General features: G+C 47.2%; 1 long non-coding RNA gene across 1 annotated transcript in view; it reads right to left on the bottom strand.

Moving 5' to 3' along the window:
• Positions 1-12,761: 12,761 nt before the first annotated feature.
• LOC115288919 overlaps positions 12,762-24,794 on the bottom strand; it is a 75,940-nt gene continuing 63,907 nt past the window's right edge. The window contains exon 3 of the long non-coding RNA XR_003907271.1: positions 12,762-12,977. This is a non-coding gene — a long non-coding RNA (uncharacterized LOC115288919). The remainder of the gene's footprint in view (positions 12,978-24,794) is intronic.

Below are 24,794 nucleotides of genomic sequence, written 5' to 3'. Positions count from 1 at the left end.
GAATCGTTTGTGCATTAGGCTTAGTGTTGGATGCGATGGCCAATGATGAAAGCTTGGACAACACTTAATGGAGGTGGTATTAGGAAAGGACAACAGAAGATGCCGAGGAGGAGGTTCAGAGAATAGCCAGGAGGGAAGTGATGCTAAAGGAGCGGCTAGAAGCCCCACAGGCACAGAGGGGTGCAGAGACTGGGAAGGCGGAGAATCTCAAGTCTCTGGTGACGTTCCAGAACACAGCTTCAACCAAACCATGAGTGCGAGCCAGAACTCAGTGGAATGAGCGGTGCATGAGTAGGGGAGGCAGCCAAGTGCACACAACCCTGTTATGAAGTTTGGCTCTGAAGGGACGTGGCCGAAGGTCCTTATGTAACAGAACGGCTGATCATGTTCAGTCTCCACATGGGCACACACTGTGGAGATCAGACCATCTAGGGTTCAGTGTGAGCATCAATCATCTGTGCATGCAGTTCGTCCATACACTTGGTTTCCCATGTATGTTTCTGCAAAGGCTCCGTTAAGTTTATTCGGGCACAACGATTCTAGGCACTGTTTCAATTTAGTTTGGTTCTGCAAATGGGTACTTACATAGAGACAATGGTTTTGGCAGTGATTTGGGGGCTTTAAAAAATAAATTTGCACCAGTAACTCTAGATGTCTTTGTTTTGTTTTTTTAGGGTGAGTTACAAGCCATTTCTAAGAAAACATTTACCCTGTGACACTGAATAACTTTTTTCTCACATACATTGTGCGTTCGATATTGTAGTTTCTCCAGTTCATTCTAACTTAATCTCCTTCGTTGGATATGTACACATCTCTATTTTCTATAAAAACTGGGAAAAGGACGTGTGAGTTGAATTCCTGATATAGCGAGCACATGTTACATATTTATGCCAACAAAACCAGCAGTAGCATGCGGTCACCAGCTGCAGATCCTGATTTCTTGAAGTCCTCTGGCTACTGGAGCACCTGGCTGGGGACAGCTGTCATAAAGCCCGCACGGAGAGAACCTCCTTCCTCAAAACTTCTTTAAAGTCTTGCAATGTTAAAAAACGTTTGCCAACATAAAAGCAGAGCTCGCGGGCTTCCAGAAAGATAGCAAAGTGGGTGGCAATGCCAAGAGCCTCCTCCTCACTGAATGCTGTGACATATGGAACAACAAAAGTTTTAGCAGCAAAAATGCCAGCCATGAACATGCAGTCTGCCTCTACCCAGTGCACGGGAGGTGTGTTTAAATTTGCAGCCTAGGGGAGCCTGGATGGCTCAGTAGGTTGAGCATCCAACTTCCAATTTTGGCTCAAGTCATGATCACAGGGTTGTGAGATCAAGCCCCATGTCGGGCTCCATGCTGAGTGTGGAATCTGCTCCCATCTCTCTCTGCCCCTCTCCCCTGCTCGCATGCTCTCTTTCTCTCTCAAATAAAATTTAAACATTTAAAATAAGTTAACTAATTAATTAATTAGCTTGCAGTGCAGAGTTTACAAGGATGAGTTTCAGATCACAGACCGCCAAAGCAAACCAAAGTGCACATCTGAGGGCCTATTTTCCCCAGCTCTGCCTCAGGGAAGCAAGGGTAAGGTCCCTACTTCCTGAGCCTTTGAGTCCTAATCTGTAAATGATGGGCAATCAGACCCACTTCCCAGGTTTCTTATGAGGACTGAATATGGCAATGCAGACAGGGGCTCGCATCCATGGCTTGCACCAGTGATGGCAACGGCATCATTATTATGTTATTTTTATTTCCATTTTTGAGAAAGAAAGATTGCTTATGTGGGGGAGGGGTCGAGATGGGGGACAGGACAGAGGATCTGAGGCAGGCTCTGTGCTGACAGCAGCCAGCCCGATGAGGGGCTCAAACCAGTAGATCATGACCTGAGCCAAAGTGGGACACTCAACCGACTGAGCCCCGTGGGTGCCCAGCCGTGGCATCATTACTATTCCATGTCAGTTCCATCCACTGGAGTTCACCAAAGCAGGCTGCGCTCCTTCTAGCCTCTGTGCCGGTTCTGACAATGTCTGGCTTCCTGCTCTTTCATCTTGCTGCTCTCCATCGCAGGGTGTCTAGGATAAGTTCTAGGCTCCACTGAGTCTCCTGGGGTGTGGACTTCCCCTCTCTACAGGAATGACACTGCAGTGTTCAGTCAGTTTATGACTAAGCTCAGGCACTGGTTTTCTGAGCACCTAGTGTCCCTGAGTATTCTAAAGCCTTTCCCTGAGCCATAAGTGTATTGGTTAGGGCTCTGAGAGAAACAGAACCAATAGGATGTCTCTATAGATAGAAATACAAAGGAAATATGTAAAGGAAAGGGCTCATGTGACTACAGAGTCTGCCAAGTCCCAAGACCTGCAGGCTGAGTCAGCAAGCAGGAGAGCTGAGAGGCTAGTTCCAGTCCAAGTCCAAAGGTCTAAGACCACCAGAAGAAGCAATGATGTAGTTCTAGTTTGAAGAGTGGCAAGTTTGAGACCCAGGAAGAGCCAGTGTTTCAGTGTGAGTTCAAAGACAGAAAAGCAGCTTGTGTCCCAATTCAAAGGCTGTGCAGGAGGAATTCTCTTACTCTGGGGAAGGTCTGTTTTTTTTTTATTCTGCTCAGGCCTTCACCTGATTGGTTGAGGCCCACCCACCTGAGGAAGAACAATCTGCTTTGTTCTGTCTACCAACTGAAATATTAATCTTTATCAGAAGAACACTCATGGACATACCCAGAATAATGTTTGAGCAAATATCTGAGCATGCTGTGGCCCAGTCAAATGGACATATAAAATTTGCCATCACAATAAGCATATAGTTTAGCTCAGGCTAAACTAATCAGTAAGATTCCACTGGTGGAAGGTGGATACAAACCTGTAGTGAAGCCAACCAGACAAGTCATAAACTGGGGAAGGGTGCCTGGGGGGCTCAGTCCGGCTCAGGTCATGATCTCACAGTCTGTGAGTTCGGGCCCCGTGTTGGGCTCTGCGCTGACAGCTCGGAGCCTGGGGCCTGCCTCAGATTCTGTGTCTCCCTCTCTCTCCCTGACCCTCCCACACTCCCACTCTATCCCTCTCTGTCTCTCAAAAATGAAATGTTAAAAAAAATTTAAAGAAAAGTCCTACATAATGTGGACTTCTGGGACAGGACACCCTTTCTTCTCTTCCTTTCAATGGGTTACTGCTGCAGGCATTCACCAGCCTGAGGGAACTCAATGTACGGAGCACAGAGCAGGCCAGGAGAGTCCCAGAGGAATGCTGTGACTCTGGTCAAGCCACATATAAGGTCTGACCACCTCGGGACATTTGCATTACCCCAGCAGATCCATCCTCTGCTGCATGCCCCAGTTTGGCTGGATTCCCTGGAACTTGCAACATGAAGTCTAACTGGTCTGTTTGCTCCAACACTAGGACCCTTCTTGTCGGCAGTCTGGCCTCTGCTTCTGAGCTCAGTCCCTGTATAAGCAGTCGGTCTCTGGGACACTGTCCAAGCTAAACTAAAATACACTGGGTCTGGAAAGTCTCCCTCAGACGTCACCTCTGCCTCGTCTTACCAGAATGACCTCTCTACTCTTCCCCAACAAATCTCAAGCAGATACGAATGTTGTCTCAGAGCAAATCCCCATTTGGAACAGTTCTTTCACCCCTGAGATTGAACTGTGGTCACCTTTGGGGGGCAGTCCCTCCACCCCACCCATACCCAACATTCTCCCTATCACAGCAGCCAGCACCGTCTGGTCATGAATTATGACCAAATGTTAGAATTACTGCATTGATAATAAGACAAGAAAAGCAAAATAAATGATTAAATGGAGACTACAGTTGTTGCTGGGAAGTATAATTGTTGAAGCAAAAACAGTATTCATTCAAACAGCAGCTTTTTCTATCCCCAAATTCTTTCCCTGAGAAAAGAAACAATTGTTTGCCTTCCATGATGCTAATTTCAAAAGAAATATTAGCCTTAACTTCCCATACTAGTGAATTTTTAATTTCATATTTGTTACAGATGTTACCAGTGAATTTATGTAACCTTCCTCAATCTACTTATATTTTTGACCTACACAAAGATTCAGGCTTAATATTGGGTCGGTATTCCCTTACATTTTTTTTTTATGAATCCACCTAGTTTTGATGCTCTTGAAGTTTAATGAATAAAGCCTTATTCAACCTAATCATAACCCCTCTCAATTTATAGACAGTTTTTATAACTCCAAAATAATAAGCATGAAGCAAGAGTCAGAGATCTAGGATTGGTGGCATTTCCAGTGTTTGCTGCCTAGAGTCTGGTGTTTACTCATGAATGTCATAACAGAGTTATATTCTGGCCAGAGATGGGAAAAGTGTAAGATTGAAGACACTCGATCTGGGAAGGACAGCAGTGCCTGGGATGAGGGGTCCGTACAACCGACTGTGGGGGAGGGAACAGAAAGAAGTACAACCAACTCCATCTGCTTCCAGCATCGAACTTCAGGCTGGCACGGGAGAAATCCACAAGCTGCGAGGTCTGTGGGGTTAATGGAGGTGGCTTTACTTGGATCTTCTTGGCTCGGTCTGTTCCTTCCCAGGCCACAGTTCTGTGGCTGCTGGCCAGGTGTGGCCTGAGTTTCTGATTCTGGCTGGGGCAGACATAGGGTCCAACCCTTCTTCCTGACCCTTGGGTACAGGGGGTGTGGGAGAAGGAGTCCCTCCTACCTGAGTGGGCTTAGGGAAGCTGTGTTCTTGAGTGACAGCAGGGTCAGTTCAGGCGAGGAGGTAGGGGAGCATTAGTGATGGTGTAGGGGAGCGTGTTCTCCCACAATGAGCGAGTTCGAGGGTACGGCAGAAATGTTGGCGCCGTAGTCAGCTGAGGCCCTCCGGGCAGGCGAGAGGAAACCCAGATCAGCCTGGGTTAAAAGGAGGGGATGGGGGTTGGCCCAAGGGCCTTATAACTTGGGCATGGATCAAGAATTGCAATAATTCACTCAGCCATCCTATGAATATTTATTGAGTGAGTTGTCTGTGCCAGATGGTGGTTTGGCAATGACAGTACAGTGGCGAACACAACAAAGTCCCTGCCCATGTGGAGCGCATCGCACCTTCAAGTGGGTAGACGTAGGGCTCTGGGGCAGTGCTGTGAGAAGAATCAGGCAGGGGAGGGAATCGAGAGGGACAGGGGCCGCTTTCTTAGGGCAGGTGGTCGGCGAGGCCTGTGTGAAGGGTGGCATTGGGCAGAAGGCTGAGGCAGCAGGGGGTGCCAACATGAGGAGGCTTCCTGCCGAGGCCCTGTGTGGAGGAAGGCTCCAGAACTGAGGGGCTGGGGCACAGCAGGAGGGGAAGGAAGGGGGAGGGAGGAGTGAAGGTCCTGGCCTTGTCTTTGAACTTGATTCTGAGTGGAACGCCAGGCCAGCGGTGCCTTGAGTGTGCAGAAGTGTCATGGTCTGTCCCACGATGGCCCAGGGTGCCATGTGTGTGGTTGGCTTCTGGCTGCCTGTGACATTAGTTCCGTCGGCACCCATGCAACAGGTGTGGCCCAGGCCTCTCAGGAGCAGCTATAGGCAGGACAGGGGTGTCTGGGGTGGGTTGTTGTTGTTTTTTTCTGTCTTAAAAGTGAGTTGGCAAAAGCAAAAGTTGGTCTTTGGAGCCCAAGACTTAGAAAATATAAGAAACAAAAGCAACTTCTGACGGAGGGACTATGGTTCCTGGAAGCGGACAGATCTGGCCCTCTTAGAATCAGCATGCACTGAACCTACTGAACCGCTCACAGCAGCTACAAAGACAGGCCTACTGGTTCAAGGCTGCTGGCTGGAGCCCCCAGGCGGGGGCAGGGGGTGTGCCCTCATCGCCCGGCCCTCGGGGTCTGCACTCCCAGCCCGTAGGGCTCGGTGGTGGCAGAGGGAAGCCGGAGGGCCCTGCATGGTCAGATGTGGTCAGAACAGCGGCCGTGGTAACGGCACAGCTTCCACAGTAAGATCTGTCCAGAATCAAAGTGCAGGAATTCTGACTCTTCCTTTACATAATCCTGACCAGGGACTCCGACAGGGACAGCAGTAGGACAGCGACACGTGCAGGCATGCCCCCTCCCGTCCCGTGCAGGTCCAGTCCTGGTTCTGTACCAGATCCCCTTACGGCACTCAGGCCAGGCACCCAAGCCTAACATTTGGAAGGACGTGGAAACTTAGAGTTGGAGCTCTTCAGCCACTTGACCCAATGCCCTCTCTTTTGCAAATAAGGAGGCCTCCCCAGAAAGTGAGGTGACCTCACCAGGACGTGGGCCTCTGGGAAGACAGAGCCTTGGGAAGACAACACCTCCCACAGCTCCACACCTCTATCCTTACTGTCCAGGTGAAGGGCAGCCCATCAGAGGGAAAATTCCATCAGGATCTCCAAGTGTCCCCATCCTGATCAACCCCTCCCTCGCCATGCCCTGCTCCGGCCCTCCCATCAGCCTTCTCTCAAAGATGTCAACCTCACCCAGACCCACAACCATTCGGGTAATGCTCAGTAAACAGAACTTTGGGACCACAAGAAGTGGGCATGGGGCTAAACGTTCTGACGGCTCTTCCTAGAATAGTATCGGCGTAGCTTGCCAGGAGTCCCAAGAAAGCAGACTGAGATGTAACCAAACCTGTTAGCATTTCACATAGAAATGAGCGTGCTCTCCTTCCCAGTATTCCCATTGGTTATGTCTCTCTCCACTGATGTCTCTACTGCTCATAACGTCTCCGGACCTCCTCTTCAAGGCAGCATCAGCAGTGCAAAGTAGGCTTTTTGGTCAAAGTCCCCAAAGTTAAATCCTAGTTCTACAACCTAACCAGCTAGCTGTGTGACCTCGGGTGAGTTACTTAGTTTCTCTGAACCTCAGCTTCTTCCATTATAAAAGAGCCATAAAACTTCACAAAACAGATGAGAAGATTAAATGAGATGGTAGAAATGACAGTGCCTGTGCTTGGCATATAATAGATTCTCAGAAATATTTTCTTTCTTCCTCTTTTGGGAATTACCTTCAGAAAGTGAAGCATTAGTTTAAGGAACTTAGTGGTGCCACATCATTATCTTCTGACGGTGAATTATACCTTTGAAAAGGGCCCAAAGCTATTAGGATTCAAGTGTGATACAGAAAACCAGCAATCAAGTGGGCAGCGCAAGGTGCAGCCGCTGTGTTCGTAGTGAGCACAATTTTCCGCACGGATCAAAGACAGACTTTTCTTGACACCCCATGTGCCTGTGCTGCGCTGGGTGGTGTGGCCACACAGTAAACAGATCGGAGTCCTCGTCCTGAAGAGCTCGCGGGTTTGTATGGGCTGCAGTGACGCTGCTAGCAGACGTTTCAGAAATAATGTACATGGGGTTGAAGGTATCCTAGAAATTTTGTTTAAAAAGTTTTGGGGGGCGCCTGGGTGGCTCAGCCGGTTAAGCGTCCCCCTTCGGCTCAGGTCATGACCTCACGGTTCGTGAGTTCGAGCCCCACGTTGGGCTCTGTGCTGCCAGCTCAGAACCTGGTGCCTGCTTCGGATTCTGTGTCTCCCTCTCTCTGCCCCTTCCCCAGTTGTACTCTGTCTCTCTTTCAGAAAAAAAAAAATTAAAAAACATTTTTTAAATAAGTAGTTTTGCTGCCTCATATCTTAACCAATAAACATATAAAGCTTCTACATAAATCATTAGAAAAAAAAATTGGACAATTTCCCAAATAATTCACTATTCTTCACAGATCTGGCATCCATTTTATCAAACAAAAATAAGGAACTAAGAAATGATTTGAATTGCACAATTACGTAGGCATTTTCCAAGCCTGGAGTTTCAAACCCAGAAAGTTATTGATAATTTTCTTTTCTAGAATCTCTAATCAGGTCATTAATTATTACTTCAAACAACATGTAGCATTATAACACCAAGACAAATCTTCCACTTATGAACTGTTTTTTCATAGTTTCTACAAGAGCCACCCTGGGTAGGAAATTTAACGCCCATCTACTTTGCCTTGATTTCCTCAATTGTGAAATGGAGATGGTAGAATTGCCTACTCATAACACTGTGGGTGGGCAGGGGGATTAAATGGACTCATATGATCTAAAAGGTTTAAACAGTACCAGGAGCACAGTGAGTTTGCAATTACTAGTGTTATTCACATTGATACTCAAACAATAATAGCAAGTAGTGGGTGATAGACAGTTTTCTACACTTGGAATCCTCCATTCCCCTTATGATTAAAAGATATCATCCGAAGTCAGTTTTCTGGGTTTTGTTTCATGGTCAGCAAAAACTCAATTTATGTGGCATTGGGATTATGCAAGAGAAACAAATATAAAGATTCAACCCTCTGATGTGGCATGAGGCGTGGAGGCCACTGAGTGTGGTGAAATGGGAGTTCATCCAGGATTGGGCAGAGGCGGCACTCACATTGCTGTGTGGGTAGCAGCTCGCCAAGTTTGAATCTGACCTTGAACATTCTTCCTGCATTCTACAGCCCTTTACCACAGCACCCACAGAACAAAGATACAACAAGGTGGCGTTTGGCGGCCACCCCAGGGCCTGAGATCACAGGAAAACAGAGGAAGGGGATCTGGTGTAGTAAACCTCAGTCTGACTTCCTTTTGGTCCTCTCAGACCCCAGAAGATGGGGATGAGGGGCTGTGAACCTTCTCTCCCACCCCAACTGTAGCCTTAGTTTAGGGTCATTGCATGGGGGGAAGGGAAAAGAAAGCAGTGACATGTGTGGCGTGGAGAACCCTAAAGGTGACAGCTGTCCATCTCTGGGACTCTGCATCTCTCGTGCCATATGGTTGGAGGTTGGGGAGAAGGTGGTGGGGATGGGGTAGACCAGGAGAACGGAGCTACAGAGTTTATGTGCCAATATGGCAACTCCCTGTCCTGAAGCAGAGCTCTCAGTGCCTTCCATCCTTAGATATTCATGTGGACCAGCCCACTGACACCTGGTGTGATGTGCATGCTGTCACAGGGCCCGGGGAACACGGCGTCGCTGAGGGCCTCTCCACTGGGGAGCGTGAGAAAGCGTCCCCTGGAAGCCACCGGGCCGCACACAGAGAGGGCGAGTTGAGGACGTCCTGGAGAGGCCCAGCAGCTGCGGCGGGACGACGGCGCCAAGCCAAGGGGCCTGCGTGTCTACGAGGTGGCGTTTCCGCTTCTCCTGGAAGCCCGGTAGATACGGAAGGCCGCTCCCTCATCCCGGAAAAATCTACCCGTGACCCGAGCGGCATGGACATCTTGTCACAAACACAGAGCAACTTGCTCCTTCTTGTCTCCACTCCTCTCCTGAAGCAAAGCCCCTGAGCACCGGAAATAGGGAACGGGCTCTCGGGCGTGCACAGTGCAGACGACGGGTCCGCTGAAACACACGAACTGCCCTTTCTGTCCACTGAAGATACAAATGTGGACGCATATTCTCCTCTTACGTGCCAGACACGGTGCTGGGCACTGAGGGCACAGCAGCGAGCCATGAGATAGTACCTCCTAACCCACAGAGCTGCAACTCTGGAGGGGGACGCCGCATTAAGCTAGAAATTAGTAGGAGTGCCATTTTGGCTGAAGAGTGCAGTGCCATGGGAGTATGCAGGAGGAAGTTTCCAGTCATCAGATGTCTTGTATGGGAAAGGAATAACGGCTCTAAGGTCATGTTTATTCTGCTAAGACAAGTCCAGATGCATAAGCTTTGCCTGCCTGCCCCTTTCTGGAATACCCAAAGCATCTCTAAATGGGTCCTAGACACAGAATCTGAAGCAGGCTCCAGGCTGTCAGCACAGAGATGGTCCCAGGGCTTGAACCCACAGACCGTGAGATCATGACCTGAGCTGAAGTTGAACACTTAACCAACTAGCCTCCAGGTGCCCCTAGTCCTTCATCGCTTCTAAGTTTAACTTGCTCCGTTTACTCGTTTGGTAAAAATTTCCTCTATTCAACTGTTTCGGCATCCATGAAATGTGAGGGTCTCTCTTTATCCCATCTTCCCCTGCAAAGACTCGCTAAGGTGTCCAAGAGCACATCTCATTGACAACCATTGTTGGTTCCTCACACCAGTAAAACCTGTTGTTAATATGCTCCCTAAATTGTTCAAACCACTGTTACTAACGTGATATTTTTATATCTCCTTTCATCCCAAACATAAAAAAAAAAAACCCGCTTTCCATAATAAGATATGACACTGCCAAGGTCATTCATCTAATATATTGCAATTGCTGTATTCTGGATCCATGGGAGTGGACAGACTAACCTCCCAGCTGACTGAAATGAATCTCCACCATGCCTACTTGACTCAGTGTTAGAACATCCAAGAGTTAGAAAGTGACTTTGAGATGATTGACTTTCTTACTTGACAAAAGAGAAGTCTGAGGCCCCGCAAGGTTGCATGACTTCGCCAGAGCCCGGCTGGTAAGACTTAGCAGCACCTGAGGACTGGTGTGGGGCCCTTGTTCCCAGGTGCCCGTCTTATCACTAACACTGGCACCTCGCTGCTCAGCACAGTGCCTGGTATGTGGCTCTGTGAAATACCATGCAGTAATACATTTTAAATGGACAAACAGTGATTGCCAAAGGTGTGATCAGAAACTTGTTATGAGTTAACTCATTTATTCCCCACAACAACCCAATGAGGTAGGTACTACTAATGCCCTTATTATACTGAGGCACACAGAAGCTAAGAAATTTACCTAACAGGGGTGCCTGGGGGCTCAGTCTGTTAAGCGTCTGACTCTGGTTCAGGTCACATTTGTGAGTTCGAGTCCCACATCGGGCTCTTTGCTGTCGGCACTGAGCCCGTTTTGGATCCTCTGTATGCCCTCTCTCTCTGCTCCAACCCTGCTGGTTCTTGCTCTCTCAAAATTGCCTAAGATAACACAGAAAAGGTCAGAGCCAGGCTTTGAATCCAGGGCCTCTGAGACTGTGATCTTGAAGATGATGCTGTACCAACAACGAAGGGATGGCTACACCACAACACATATAACCCTGAAGGAGGAGGAGGACTGGGGGAAGAGTTTAAGAACAACAAAACTGAAACTGACTACAGAATTATCACAAATACATATGCTTCATTCTATATACACGTGAGCCAGTCTGATACTCTCTCAGGCTGCCGGACATTGTAGGGTTGCTGACCTGAACCTCAAGGACCTACATAAAGTAAGATTGGGCACAATCTTTGCTTTCCTGCCTTGTAAACTTTGAGTTATAGCAACTGGTATTATGTTGTTCATAAAAAAGATTGAATTATAAATGTAAAATGGTAGTCATAATAACCACCTTCTTAAAGAAACCTAGCTAAATCTACTTCCTAAAAAAAATTTTTTTTAATGTTTACTTGAGACAGAGAGAGATAGAGCATGAACAGGCAGAGGGAGAGAAGAAGACCCAGAATCCGAAGCAGGCTCCAGCACAGGAGCTCCAGGATCCATGCTGTCAGCACAGAGTCCGACATGGGGCTTGAACACACGGATCGTGAGATCATGACCTGAGCGGAAGTCAGACACTTAACCAACTGAGCCACCTAGGCTTCCCAACTTTTTTTTTAATACCAGAGAACAGGAGTGCCTGAGTGGCTCAGTCAGTTAAGTGTCCAGTTCTTGATTTGGGCTCAGGTCAGGATCTCATGGTTTGTGAGTTCAAGCCCCATGTTGGGCTAACAGTGTGGAGCTTGCTTGGAATTCTCCCCCCACACCCTCGCCTTTCCCCTGCTCGCTCGCTCTCACAAAATAAACTTAAAAAATAGAAATAAAAAATAAATGCCCGAGAACATATTACCACAAGGAGTTAACTCCATAATTGGGTGATTTATCAGGACTATGATGCTCACGCTATCATACCATTCCCTCAGCACTAACTTGGAACATGACGTCTGGGAGTGTTGATCTTCCTAATGCCACACCACTGACATTTCCACTTGGTGGTTACTTCTCAGAGCCCCTTCCTACTGAAAAACTTACGTGAATGGAGCTAATTTTGCCAAACTTGACATTTGCCTATCCAAGATTACTGCAAATGGATTTGAAGTTCTCTTTAACTTCCCCTGAATGATTTTCCTTCTTTCCTGGCTAAATGAACCAGTGGCCTGCTACACCAGGGCTGCTGTGACAGGCTGTGATGGGAACCATGGCCTTTCCCACCTTGGAAGGAGCATAGGACGGATCTGCTGTGCTGTCCTTGAAGTCATTATTCTTTGTGGGCGTCTTCATGTCCCCCTCCACGTCCCCCCTTTCCCTCTCCCCTTTGCAAGCTGCCCCTAAGCACAGGGTACCAGTGATGCAGAAAGGCCCAGCACAGGCCAAGCTATGTAGGGGCCTCAGGCAGATGCCGCACGCAGAGGCTAAGCCTGTGACGGCTATGCCATTTTTAAGGATGTCTACACCTTAAGCATATCAATAATCCAGAATAAGTCTTCCTCTGTTGATTCCTTAATGTTTGGGAAATCCTCGTAAATTCCCATTCCATGGCACACCCAGTAATCCATTCCTGGAAGCATTACAGTTTCCAGTCAGCTTTCAAACAGACATCTGGAAAACTAAGGGACTGTTTTGGTGTCTCTTAAAATTCCCATCTGAGTGTCATTGGCTGAGTCACCAGCCCCCGAATATTACAAACATGAAACCGAAGCATAGCGCTGCTCGCATCAGTAGGAAGGAGCCCAAGGACTCTCAGAAACATCAACATCTAGTGGCCGTAGAGAGAAGTACCATTCTGATCAGCCCCCCTCCTCCTGCACCCCTCCCCCCAACCTGCTCCAGACAGGTCTAGAAGGGTGCTCAGGTTGCAACCTAGTTCATCCTCCTAATTTCCAGGTAAGAAAGTCAAAGCCTGGGGTTAGAATGGCTTACCCAAGTTCACACCTTTAATGGGTGGTGTTAGTACTTATTTCCCACAGGTCGTTGCTACGTGAACATTCATGTGCAGGAAGGATCTTGAGGCATATCACCCTGCAACTGTGAGCAGGCGCGGGGGAGTTTCGGTGGTTTATGGTTCACTAGGTATTTGCATCTAAATGCAGTGATTTTCCAAAAGCGATCATTCATCCTTTATCCATCACGGCACTGCTTTATGAAAGGAAAAAAGAAGTTAAAATTCACATCCCAGTCTAAATGAAAACCAGGTCAAAGTAAGCTCAGAGGAAGTACGGCAGGCAGCACTCTAGTTCTGAAACTCTACGCAAACTTCACTCATACAAGACATTTTCTGCATTTCATCATAATAAAACGCGAGCAAACAAAATATCATTGCTTCTCAAACACTGGATACTTTATATCTAAAATTTAAAAAAAAGTAACAGAGGTAAACAACTTCGTGTGGTTCTATATGTACAAATGGGTCCCATAAACTTAAAACGGGATGCTAGAGGAGACCTCTTCTTATGGATTCATAAACAGCAGGGGAGAGAGAAAACTCAAGCGTTAGGAATCAGAGCTGTTATGCAAGGTAGAGGGGAAAAAAGAAAAAAATGAGGTCAAGGTTCTTCATCCCAAAATATCCCTGCAGGAAGCTCAGTGGAACAACTTTCCGGGGAAAACAGGAGACGTGTGTCATAAGTAACAAGCTGGGCAGGGATGTGAACAAGACAAGGAGCCTACGGAGGAAAGGGGGAGAAGCTGGCAGATCGGGCTCGGGGGCTGGCCGGTCCTCCCCAAAGCTGTGGGTGCCAAGGCCAGGACATTGAATATTTATCCTCTTCTGATAAAATGTGTCTTTTATAGAGAAATTTCAGCATATTCTACTGTGTCCAAGGAGTTCCTTAGAGCAAAATCCTTTTATACTTCCTGTCTCCCCATGTCGTCAGGCCAGCGGACACAGACCCTGGTCTTCATTTGGAAATGGAGGAGTCGGGCAGGGAATCTGTGGTTGGAGGCTCCTAGCAATCTGCCTGGAACATTTCCTTATGTCTCCTGCAACAGATTCAAGATGCAAGTTGGGGCATGGGAGGGGCTCAGTCAGTTGAGGTCATGATCTCACGGTTTGTGGGTTCAAGCTCCATGTTGGGCTTTGCGCTGACAGTGCAGAGCCTGGTTGGGATTGTCTCTCTCCCTCTCTGTCCCTTCCCCCCTTCTTTCTTTCTCTCTTTCTTAAAAATAAACATTAAAAAATTTTTTTAGATAAAGGTAAAAACAAAACCAAGACAACTATATGTGTGTGTGTGTGTGTATTATATATCAAATCTATATACCCGAATGTAGATAAACCCAAATGAATTTAAATTATGAATTTAAATATAAGATCAGTTCTTAATGAAGATCAAGAAACAAACACTTTGGGGTGTCTGGGTGGTTCAGTTAGTTGAGCGGCCGACTTTGGTCAGGTCATGATCTCAAGGTCCATGGGTTCGATCGAGCCCTGTGTCAGGCTCCGTGCTGACAGCTCAGAGCCTGGAGTCTGCTTTGGAATCTGTGTCTCCCTCTCTCTCTCTCTCTGCCCCTCCCCCGCTTGTTCTCTGCTGTCTCTCAAAACTGAATAAATGTTAAAAAAAAGTTTTTTAAAAAACAGAAACAAATACCTTAAGATCAAACTATGCCACGAGACCCCAAGATCCTTTAGAACCATGATCTTCCAGGTGTAACTGCGCTCAGAAGGGAACCCTGAGGAGTCCTGAGGGGCCAGTAAGAGTGACTCCTGTGAAAAAGCCAGGCCACGCCTCCAGCCATACTCACTCCCCAGCAACGAGGAATGTTCCAGCTCTCCCATGAGGAAGGAGACACCGGACAACGAGCCGGGATGGCCTGGAAAAGCCAGGGACAGGAGGTCTGGACATGGCGGGAGGCCCAGGCAGGTGATCTCTGCAGGGGTGGACAGAGAGGTGACCTGTGCAAGGCGCCTGTGCACAGAAGGTCGGGGGAACTCCTGGGCCCCAGGCCTCTGCTGCCTGCGTCCACCGCAGCACCTCCGCCCACCCCCTTCCTCCCAGCCCTAGCCTACCCAATGATCAGCAAGCTCTTTCCCCCATGATCTTGGTGTTTCTTTTTCTAAATTTTTAAGTTTATTTATTTTGAGATAGAAGAACACAAGGCGGAGAGAGAGGGGGACAGGGGGTCAGAGGCAGGCTCCGTGTTGACAGCAGAGAACCCGATGCTGGGCTCGAACTCATGAAGCCCAAGATCATGACCCTAGCCGAAGTGGGATGCTTAACAGAGGAGCCACCAGGCACCTCCCCCCCATGACCTTGATAGCCTCCCACCTCTGTCTCCAGCCCTCACCCACCTCCCTCTCCCCCACCTCCCTCTGGCACTGCCCACTTTTCTTAGGATTCACCTCTGAATGTTTCCTCTGTGGAGCCTCTTGTCCCAGAAGCAACCCCCACAGGGCCCATTCTCTCCCTTGGGCTCCACTGTACTCAACCAATGGACACACAGCATTCATTCATCCACTTCCCTGGACTGACCATCCACTGGGGTTAACCCCCCCACCTTCCATTTTGCACACGTGTGCACCCCAGAGGCCCCCCCAGAATCCCACGCCAGCCATCCTCTGGGAGTCCCCAAGCAGGAGGTGAGGGGCGTGAGCGCCTGAGGCACCACGCTGCCAGCTGCACCTGAGGAAGCTGGACAGGGCCTGCACAGGAAAGTCGCCAGGGCATGGCTGGAGTATGACAGGCCGAGACGCCCTGAGGGAGTCCATACGGGGGTGTCTCGTGTGGTCCACGGGGTGGGGGTGGGGGATCGCGACAAGTGTCAGTGAGGCCACTGGACAGAGCTAGGGCAGGGGTAGGGGACTGAGCAGGAACATGAGGACAGAAAGTATCTGGCTTCTGAGAAAGCTTTACCTCCAGCCCCCGGCATAACGTCATTGTTGTAAAATGTCAAGACAAAGGCAGGCAGCTCAGATGACCTCGGCACAATCTATCCACGGGGACTGGAAATCACCTGCTGCTGTTCACATCCTCGTGGCAGATCACAGGGACTGACAACAAGGCACGTGCAGTGTGGAGAGAAGGACAGGGAGTGGAAGTCTCCGAGAACGTCCGGAAGTTAGCACGGAAGGGCTCACTCAGAGGTCACAGAGCCCACCCCACCATGGATGTGCGGGACATCCGGGACATCCGGAGAAGACCAGAGGCTTCCCACAGCTTCCCACCTAGTCGACGGCTTAACTCACAGTTCACATGCCTGTAAGAACATGACGGACAAAACCCTCAAGTAACACAACTTAGATGGTTCAGTACAAAAGTACGAACAGCACGCCTCTGAGGCGGGGGTAGGCCTCCCAGGACATCATGGCAGCACCAGTTCAGGCTTCCCCCTTGATTTTGTTTCTGAGTGTGGTGCAAGCTGACACAGATGTGGGCGATACACATGCCCGTCCCTGTGTCCATCGTGTGGCCATAGAACCTCCTCCCTGTGCACACGGTACTCTGCAGCCCCTGGTTGCCAGCACGGTGCAGAGTCCTAACTTTGGGGCTGGACAGAGGCAGGTTTCACGTAATGTTAGAAAAATACATCACATCTCAGTCAGTCTTCTGGCACACACAGCATGAGAAACGATTTCGCCTCTTGTGGACTATTGCCCGAGGCTGAGACCCAGCCAGGTGGATGCTCTGTGGCCCAGGAGCTGCTCTGGCTGGACACCATCACAAGCTCCCCTTCCCCCTTGGCTGGCTGTTGCCCCTGGGGGGCAGTCCATGGTCCAAGCCAGACTCTGATCTTGGGAAACGCAGGGTACCCCAACCATTCTGTGTGTGTGTGTTTGTTTGTTTGGACAGTCTTTTCCACAAATAAGGATGTTTGGTGTCCTGGGAGGACCGGTCAGGCAAGTTAATTTGCTTCTGGGAAACCGACCAGTCTGCGTTATCAGATTTCATGGAGGTAGGAATGCAGGGAAGACTGCACTCTTCCACCCGCTGAGATCAACCTCCTACCTGTTTTCTAGTATCTTCTCCACACAAGTAACATTATAACAATTTCTCACAAGCTCATGGTTGATATCCATCTATGACAGGTACAAGTCGCTCAGAAAGAATCTGAAAATATCCACAAATGAAAATCATCAGACGACCTTTTCTTGGCTTGCAGAGAGCCGTGGTGACCCCACGGTAAAGGGAATTGAGGTGCTGTCTTCAGAGTATTTAACATGTGACTCAAAGTCCTCCTCAGACTCCGGCTCTTCCTGTGACATTAACTTTGAGTCTTCGGTATACAGAAGTTAGCACAATAGCAGATATGTGGAGGAAATCTATACTGCCTAAATTACACTATGACAATATTACAGTTTTAATACTTACTACGACCATTTACACTGTCTTAGGAATGATTATCATCACTGGTGCTATTGTTTTACAGTGAAGGAAACTAAGTGCCCAGAGAAGTGAGACGTTTGTTTTCAGCCCCTAGTCTGGTCCAGGTTAGAATTCAGACATTTCTGACCCAAATACAAAGATTTAATCGTCCTCGAGCCTACTTCATTATTGTCAACTTATTATTATTATTATCTTAAGTTCCTTTTCCTAGGTCCTGTGGGACTTTTTTGGTTATGTTTTCTTCCAGTCTCTTAAGATGAATTCTAACCTGCATGTTAAAAATTCCTTCCTAAGGGCACCTGGGTGGCTCAGTCGGTTGAGCGTCCAACTCTGGCTCAGGTCATGACCTCACAGCTCTGAGTTCAAGCTCGCATCAGGCTTGCTGCTGTCAGTGCAGAGCCCACTTCAGATCTTCTGTCCCTCTCTCTCTCTCTCTCTGCCCCTGCCCCGCTGTGCTCTCTCTCTCTCAAAAATAAATAAAGCTTAAAAAAATAAAAATAAAAATTATTTTTTTAGAGAAAAGGTAATAAAGACTATTTCCTCTAAATACAACAATTCCTGGACCCAAAGTCTTGGTATAAGGTCTCCTTGTTTTTAAGTTTAAGTAGTCTCTACACTCAACCTGGGGCTCAAACTTACAACCCCAAGATCAAGAGCTGCATACTCCACCAACTGAGCCAGCCAGGCGCCCCTGAGGGCTCCTGTCTAAAGCTTCCTAGGTAACTTGAAATTTCACCCTCAATGTCCTCTGTGCTCTGTGGAGCTCGATGAGAGTGCTCACTAACTTCTGAGCATTAAGACTGGGTCTTTATGCAATTATCTAATTTGACTGGATTTTGATCAGAGACTGATGATGCTAAAATCTCTACTCTGTTGAACCACTTGAAATGTCCTTCATCATCAAGTACCAAACTGAATTTTATAAGTGTTAAAGGACAAAAAAAGAAGGGAAAGAAAGAAAAACTATACATTCTCTACTTGTAGGATGAAAATTTTATTATGGACAGGAGATTAAGAATGCATGCAAATCCTATTTCTCCTTGATTATTTAAAAAGCACTTGATCTGCTCAATTGTGAAATAAAAATATTTAAACTCAGAGGCACCTGGGTGGCTCAGTCTGTTAAGTGTCTGACTTTGGTTCAGTTTATAATCTCATGGTTGGTGAGTTTGAGCCCCAGGAAGAGCTCTTTGCTGTCAGCGGGAGACTACTTTGGATCCTCTGTCCTCCTCACTCTGCCTCTCCCCAACTCGCTCTTTCTCAAAAATAAATAAATATTTTAAAAAATATTTAAAAATATTCATTATAATTGTACTTACCAAGTTGTTTATAGTTTTTTAATTTTTTATGTTTATTTATTACTGATACAGAGAAAAACAGAGCATGAGTGGGGGAGGGGCAGAGAGAGAGGGAGACAGAATCTGAAGCAGGCTCTAGGCCCTGAGCTGTCAGCACAGAGCCCGATGCAGGGCTCGAACCTACAAACCGTGAGATCATGACCTGAGCTGAAGTCAAACATTCAAGGGACTGAGCCACCCAGGCACCCCAAGTTGTTTATAGTTCTAATAGCAAAAGGCTTTATGTTTAGATCCACGTTTGTTTGTTGTTGTTTTTAATTTTTTTAATGTTTATTTATTTTCAAAAGAGACAGAAAGACAGAGCGCACATGGGAGAGGGGCAGAGAGAGAGGGAGACACAGAATCCAAAACAGGCTTCAGGTTCTGAGCTGTCAGCACAATGCCCAACGCGGGGCTCACACTCATAAACCGTGGTGAGATCATGACCTGAGCCAAAGTCAGACGCTTAACTGACTGAGCCACCAGATGCTCCTAGATTCACATTTTTAGTATCAGTATCTTATTTTATCTCAAAAATATAAGGTAATGATAACAAGGCAAGAGAAGCATGCGTCACTTGGGAAATACAAGGAAGATCTTAAGAAGCTATGGCGACACTGCCATGTAGTGGGAAGGCCAAACTGGAAACGACAGACAATACCAAGTGTTGATGAGGATGAAGACGAACACCCACCCTGTACTGGGGACACAAACTGACACAACCACTCTGGGAGCCTGATGGGATTTGCTGGAGCTGGTCAGTATTCACAGCCTCAAATCAGGAGCGAGTCCCCAGGTACACATCTCCTCTCACAGCTACTGTAAGATCCATACACGAATGCTCATAGCAGCTTTATCCATCACGCCCTCAGACTGAGAGCCCCAGATTCCACCGACAGTAATATTAATACATACATTTTGGTATTATGTAATAGACTTCTATAGAGCCACAGAAATAAACAAACTGTAGCTTCATGAGGAATCTCGCCAATGTTGTGTTGAAAGAAAGAAGCCAGACACAAAAGAGTAAACACTAGAGAACTCCATGTATATAAAATTCCAAAGTAAGTAACACACATCTACAGTATCTGAAGTGTAGAAGGTGGATGGATACCTTCTTAGGGAAGAGTAGTGCTAAGTGGGGATAAGGGACAGGGAGGGGGTATCTGGGCGCTGTTTCTTCATCTAATGCACAAGTATGTTCACTTTGTGAAAATCCCAGCAGCTGCCTGTGTACTTAAGTGTCTGTGCACGTTTCTATGTGTGTGATATACAAACATTTTTTTTTGTAAGAACTTAATACAGGGCTCCGTACAGGACTTATTATGAAAGCGTCCCGCTTGACCTTTTTTACAGGGTAAAATTCAAATTCCAAGGAGAAGGGTGTCAGGCACTGTAGGAATTTCTTCTCCTCAGTCACTTTGCGAAACTGTCAGCCCTGTCCAATGAGGTGGCTGCTATGATATATTCTCAGTTTGCAGAGCAGCAAAGGGAGGCTCGGAGAAGCATCAGTTGGTCCCCAACAGCACACACCTGCTAAGTGGCTGATCTGCTAAGTGGCTGACCTGGGGGCTTTGGGATCCAGAGTGCAGCGCCCATTGAAGCTGAGAGCGAACACAGATCACGGGGGCCTGGGGCAGATCTCTTCTTCCTTCGTGACATTTCATAGGGATTGCTTCGAGATCATTCAAGCTGAAATTAAGCTCTCGCATTCCTCCATCTAACTTCTCAGCTGCCCTGCACATTCATTTCCTTTCAGTGCCCTTTGTCTTATATTATAGTGTGGTAGTGCGTACAGTGCTGTTCTACACACTAAATTTCTTGCGCTATAACACCTGTTCTTAAAGCATTTGTATTGTTAAATAAAATGTCTTATATGACCCACCCAATTCCACTGAATAATATTACAACTTTATTTAGGGCATTTGACGTTTTTACGTTATAGCAAATTAAACTCAGATCAAAAAGTGTTTATTCAAAATGTGTACACACACCCTGCCTCTTTCCAAGAAGCTTTGGCTCATAAGAAAAGTGCATATAAAATAAAGCTGAAATACACAATTTAGAGCCTCATAAAAGGGGAGGAAGCTAATTTAGGATGATACAAAGTCCCTCGCTGAACATTAAAACCAAATCATTGAACTCTAAGCTTTCTGGAAAACAAGTACATAAATCTCCTAATCTGATAGGAAGAAATAAATCAGTCATACAGAAGACAATTTTCCAGATATAGATTTCCCAGAGGCACGCTTAAGAGACTTACACAAAAGGTTTGACAATGAGCAGTACAAATTATATGTAGAAATAAAGTGACATTAAGAAGTGTCATCTTCGGGGCGCCTGGCTGGCTAGGTCAGCAGAGCATGTGGCTCTCAATTGTGGGGTTGTGAGTTTGAACCCAGCATTGGTGCAGAGATTACTTAAAAATAAAATCTTTTTTTTAAGTTTATTTATTTTGAGAGAGAGAGAAAGAGAGGGAAGAAGAGTGTGAGCAGGGACGAGGCAGAAAGAGGAGAGAGAATCCCAAACAGGCTCCACTGTGCTGTCAGAGCCAGGAGCCCAGTGCAGGACTCGAACTCATGAACCAGAGATCATGACTTGAGCCCAAATCCAGAATTGGATGCTTCAATTGGATGCTTGAGCCACCCAGATGCCTTCCAAAATAAAATCTATTTTTTTAAAGAGTGTCATTTGAGGAAGAAAATCTTACAAACAAAAGAAATTTGAGACTTTTATTTTTTGAGAACAAGTTCCAAGAAAAAAAAAAGAAAAGAGAAAGGAAAAAAATTTTTTAAGTTTGTTTATTTTTGAGAGACTGTAGAGACAGAATGTGAGTGGGGGAGGGGCAGAGAGAGGGAGACACAGAATCGGAAGCAGGCTCCAGGCTTTGAGCTGTCAGCACAGAGCTCGATACAGGGCTTGAACTCACAAACCGTGAGAGAATAGACCTGAGCCAAAGTCAGATGCTTAACCGACTGAGCCACCCAGGTGCCTGGGTTTTAGAAGGCATCAGAGACCCACTGGGCTGGTCAGGTGGTACCTCTGGGACAGCAGGTCAGCCCAGGATCACCCAACAGTCACAGGCCAATTCTGTCCTCCACCGTCAGGGCCTTAGTTTGCCTACCAGACAAAACGTAGAAACAGCAGAACTCACCCTGCCCACCTCACACCCCAGCCATCTGTGCAACACAAAATGCCCTACCAGTATAAACCTACATTCCCTAGCTGCACCCTCAAAATGGAGGAAAAAACCCCACATTTTCAAGGTTGAGAAATGTGTCACTCTCATAACCTTTGTCTTGAGGGTGATTTCATTTGTTCCACTTACTGTCCTTTCCATTTCTGCCAGGAAAGGCATTGAGTAGATCTCAATGTGTGATGAATCAGCACAGAATGACAAAAATGTGACCTTTCGCTAGGAGCTGTTCTTGCCCAGTGCTCTGTCCTTTCCTTCTGGAAGCCTATAAACAAAAAATTTCCCCCACTTAAAGTTACAAGAGACATAATTCATGGAGGACTTCACCCCAGGGAAGGGTGCTCTTTTTCTCCAAGCTAACAAGCACGATTCCAGTCTCAAAACTGCCAGTGAACTCAACGCTGCTGTTGTGTGCGTACGTGTGTGACATGCACGTGTTCATGTACGTGTACATGTTTCAGTAACCATCACACAATCAAGGCCCAAAATCTGGGAGACGGAGTATTCTCTTTTCCCGGAGTCGACAACTGATTGACCAAATCTTTCACACCACAAGGGCCTCTGCCCCTGAAATGGGAGAAACTGTCACAGTGTTTGATTTTTTTAAAAAAAACATTATTTGACAGCTGCTAAGATAGTCGATCTTTTTTTTCTTGTTTTTTATTTATTTTTGAGAGACAGAGAGAGACAGCAAGAGGAGGGGAGGGGCAGAGAGAGAGGGAGACACAGAATCCGAAGACAGGCTCCAGGCTCCGAGCTGTTAGCACAGATCCCAACGCCAGGCTCAAACCCACGAACCATGAGATCATGACCAGAGCCAAAGCCAGCTGAGGCCACCCAGATGCCCCTAAGACAGTTGATCTTAACAGATCTCATCACAAGGAAAAAATTGTAATTAGGTGTTAATTAATAAGCTAATTCAACTTGTGTTAATTGTTTCATAAGTTACCAAGTCATTATGTGGTACACTGTAAACATACAAAATGTTATATGTCAATTACATCTCGGTAAAACCGGAAGGGAGAGAAAGCATAACATACCATCATGTAAGCACCCGCTCTCTTGTGTTCCATGCGTGTCATTGCCAAGGCAAATGTGCGTGGGAAGGCAGCTAAGGTCGAGCAGAGGAGTACCATGCCACTGAGCAAAAGAACGGGCACGTGGAGAACATTCAGCTACGCTGTTGGCATCTCTCTACGAATGTAAAGCCGAAGAAGAGATAGACCTTGCCAACACCAAAAGTAAGTACTTGAGACTGAATGAGTTTGTATGCTCCATTCGGCTGAACCAGGATTGGCATGATCAACCCAGGCACACAATGCAAAAAGTCTTCACTACTAACTCAGATGAGTTGAAGATATATTTATGTGTATCTTTAATGCTACATTTGCATCACCCTATCAACTGTCCAGCTGTGGTTAAAGCTTTGAACTTGTGATCTAAACAAACTGTAGATGGGGTGCCTGGGTGGCTCAGTTCAGAGAGCCTGCGCCTCTTGACCTTGGAGTCATGAGTCTAAGCCACACACTGGGTGTAGAGAGTTCTTAAATAAAAACGTGAAACAAATTTTTTTAATAAATGTTTATTTTTGAGAGAGAGAGAGAGGGGGGCAGAGCGTGAGCGGGGGAAGGACAGAGAAAGAGGGAGAAACAGAACCTGAAGCAGACTCCATGGTCCAAGCTGTCAACACAGATCCCAATGTGGGGCTTGAGCCTGGGAACCGTGAGCTGAAGTCAGACGCCTAACCAGCTGAGCCACCTTGGCGCCCATAAAAAAATTTTTTTTAAATAAACAAGCAATGGACCTCTGAAGAACTATTATTTTACTATATATTCCCAGTGGTACTTCTCTAAGTGGGGTTCTCAAAGCACCTGGGTCCGAATGAATGGGGAGCGCTTGGAAAAATGCAGATTCTAGGGCTCCACCGCTGGTGGGCAGGGCAGCTCCCCAGGGTTGGTGCTGGGAAATCCCATTCTGGTCAAGCTGCCTGGATTACATCTATGCACAGTACATCTTGAGAAAGTCCAATGACTACCTGTGAGCCGGTTTTGTGAAATGATGAGTTAGAACATGTGTGTGGATACATCTGCGTGATTTGTGGGGAGGGCGGCCAGTGGTTTCCTCTGGCAGCCTCATGTGCTCTGAAAACTGCAGTGTTAGAAACATGCAGCATTTGAGAATGTGGTCCTGCACTTAATCATGACCCCCCCTTCCCCATGTGTGTTTTCAGTTTCATGTTATTTTTCCCTTCTTCTTCCATTCAGTTAGAGTTTAAAATCCCCATTGAGCCCAGTGTGGCTTCTCCATGACCTTTAGGGTGAGTACTGTGTCCCTACAACTAAGGAGTATCAGGAAAAGTCACAGAACGGTCTTCTGCCCCCTGCCTTCTCTCCAACTATCTACACAAGCCGCCTGCAGCCTCTGCTCAGTTCAGGTCACCAACGTGCCTGAGGGAAGATTTACACCATGTGCCAAGGCCAGGTAACAGACCTCAAAACCTGAGACACAGGCTGGCTTCGCCATGTCCCACACATGACCTCAGAGCAAGGAATTCCGCTACATTTGTAATAAAGTGATGACGAGGCGAAGGCTGCGTATCAATGTGTTAACAATGACCTTGACGACTCATTCTGATTCCGGCTAGCCTTTGCAGCACTGCAGTTGGTTGCCAAGTCCCCTCTGCCCTGTTCTCAGGGGACAGCAGCCTTCCTTTACCTACTTCCCTCAGCCCCTCCTTCCTTTTAGCACAGTGTGTGCGTGTGTGTGTGCGCACGCTCGTGCACGTGTGGCCATCTCTTGGATGCACGAGGCAGCTGGCAACCCTGGTCCACTGTCTGTGCCAATGCCTGCCCTTCCCCACACCAGCCTGTACTTCCCAGTTTTCCTCCGTCTGACAGGAATTCCCCCCAAGTCTGGAGGCATGCAAACAGGAGTTGGCGAGGGGATGCAAAAGACTAAAAAGAAAGCATTTTCTAACACCACCGTGATCCCCTGACCCAACTCCAGGCTTGTTTGTGTTTCTCTTATCTTTAATGCTTCAACTTACAAGCTATTTGACAAAACTGACGCTGACTTTTTTGTCAAAACATATAACATCTTTTAT

Source organism: Suricata suricatta, chromosome 4, assembly GCF_006229205.1.
Source record: "Suricata suricatta isolate VVHF042 chromosome 4, meerkat_22Aug2017_6uvM2_HiC, whole genome shotgun sequence".
NCBI classification, from domain to species: Eukaryota; Metazoa; Chordata; class Mammalia; order Carnivora; family Herpestidae; genus Suricata; species Suricata suricatta.
The sequence above is the reverse complement of the archived record's forward strand: the minus strand, read 5'-3'. Positions and strand labels throughout refer to the sequence as shown.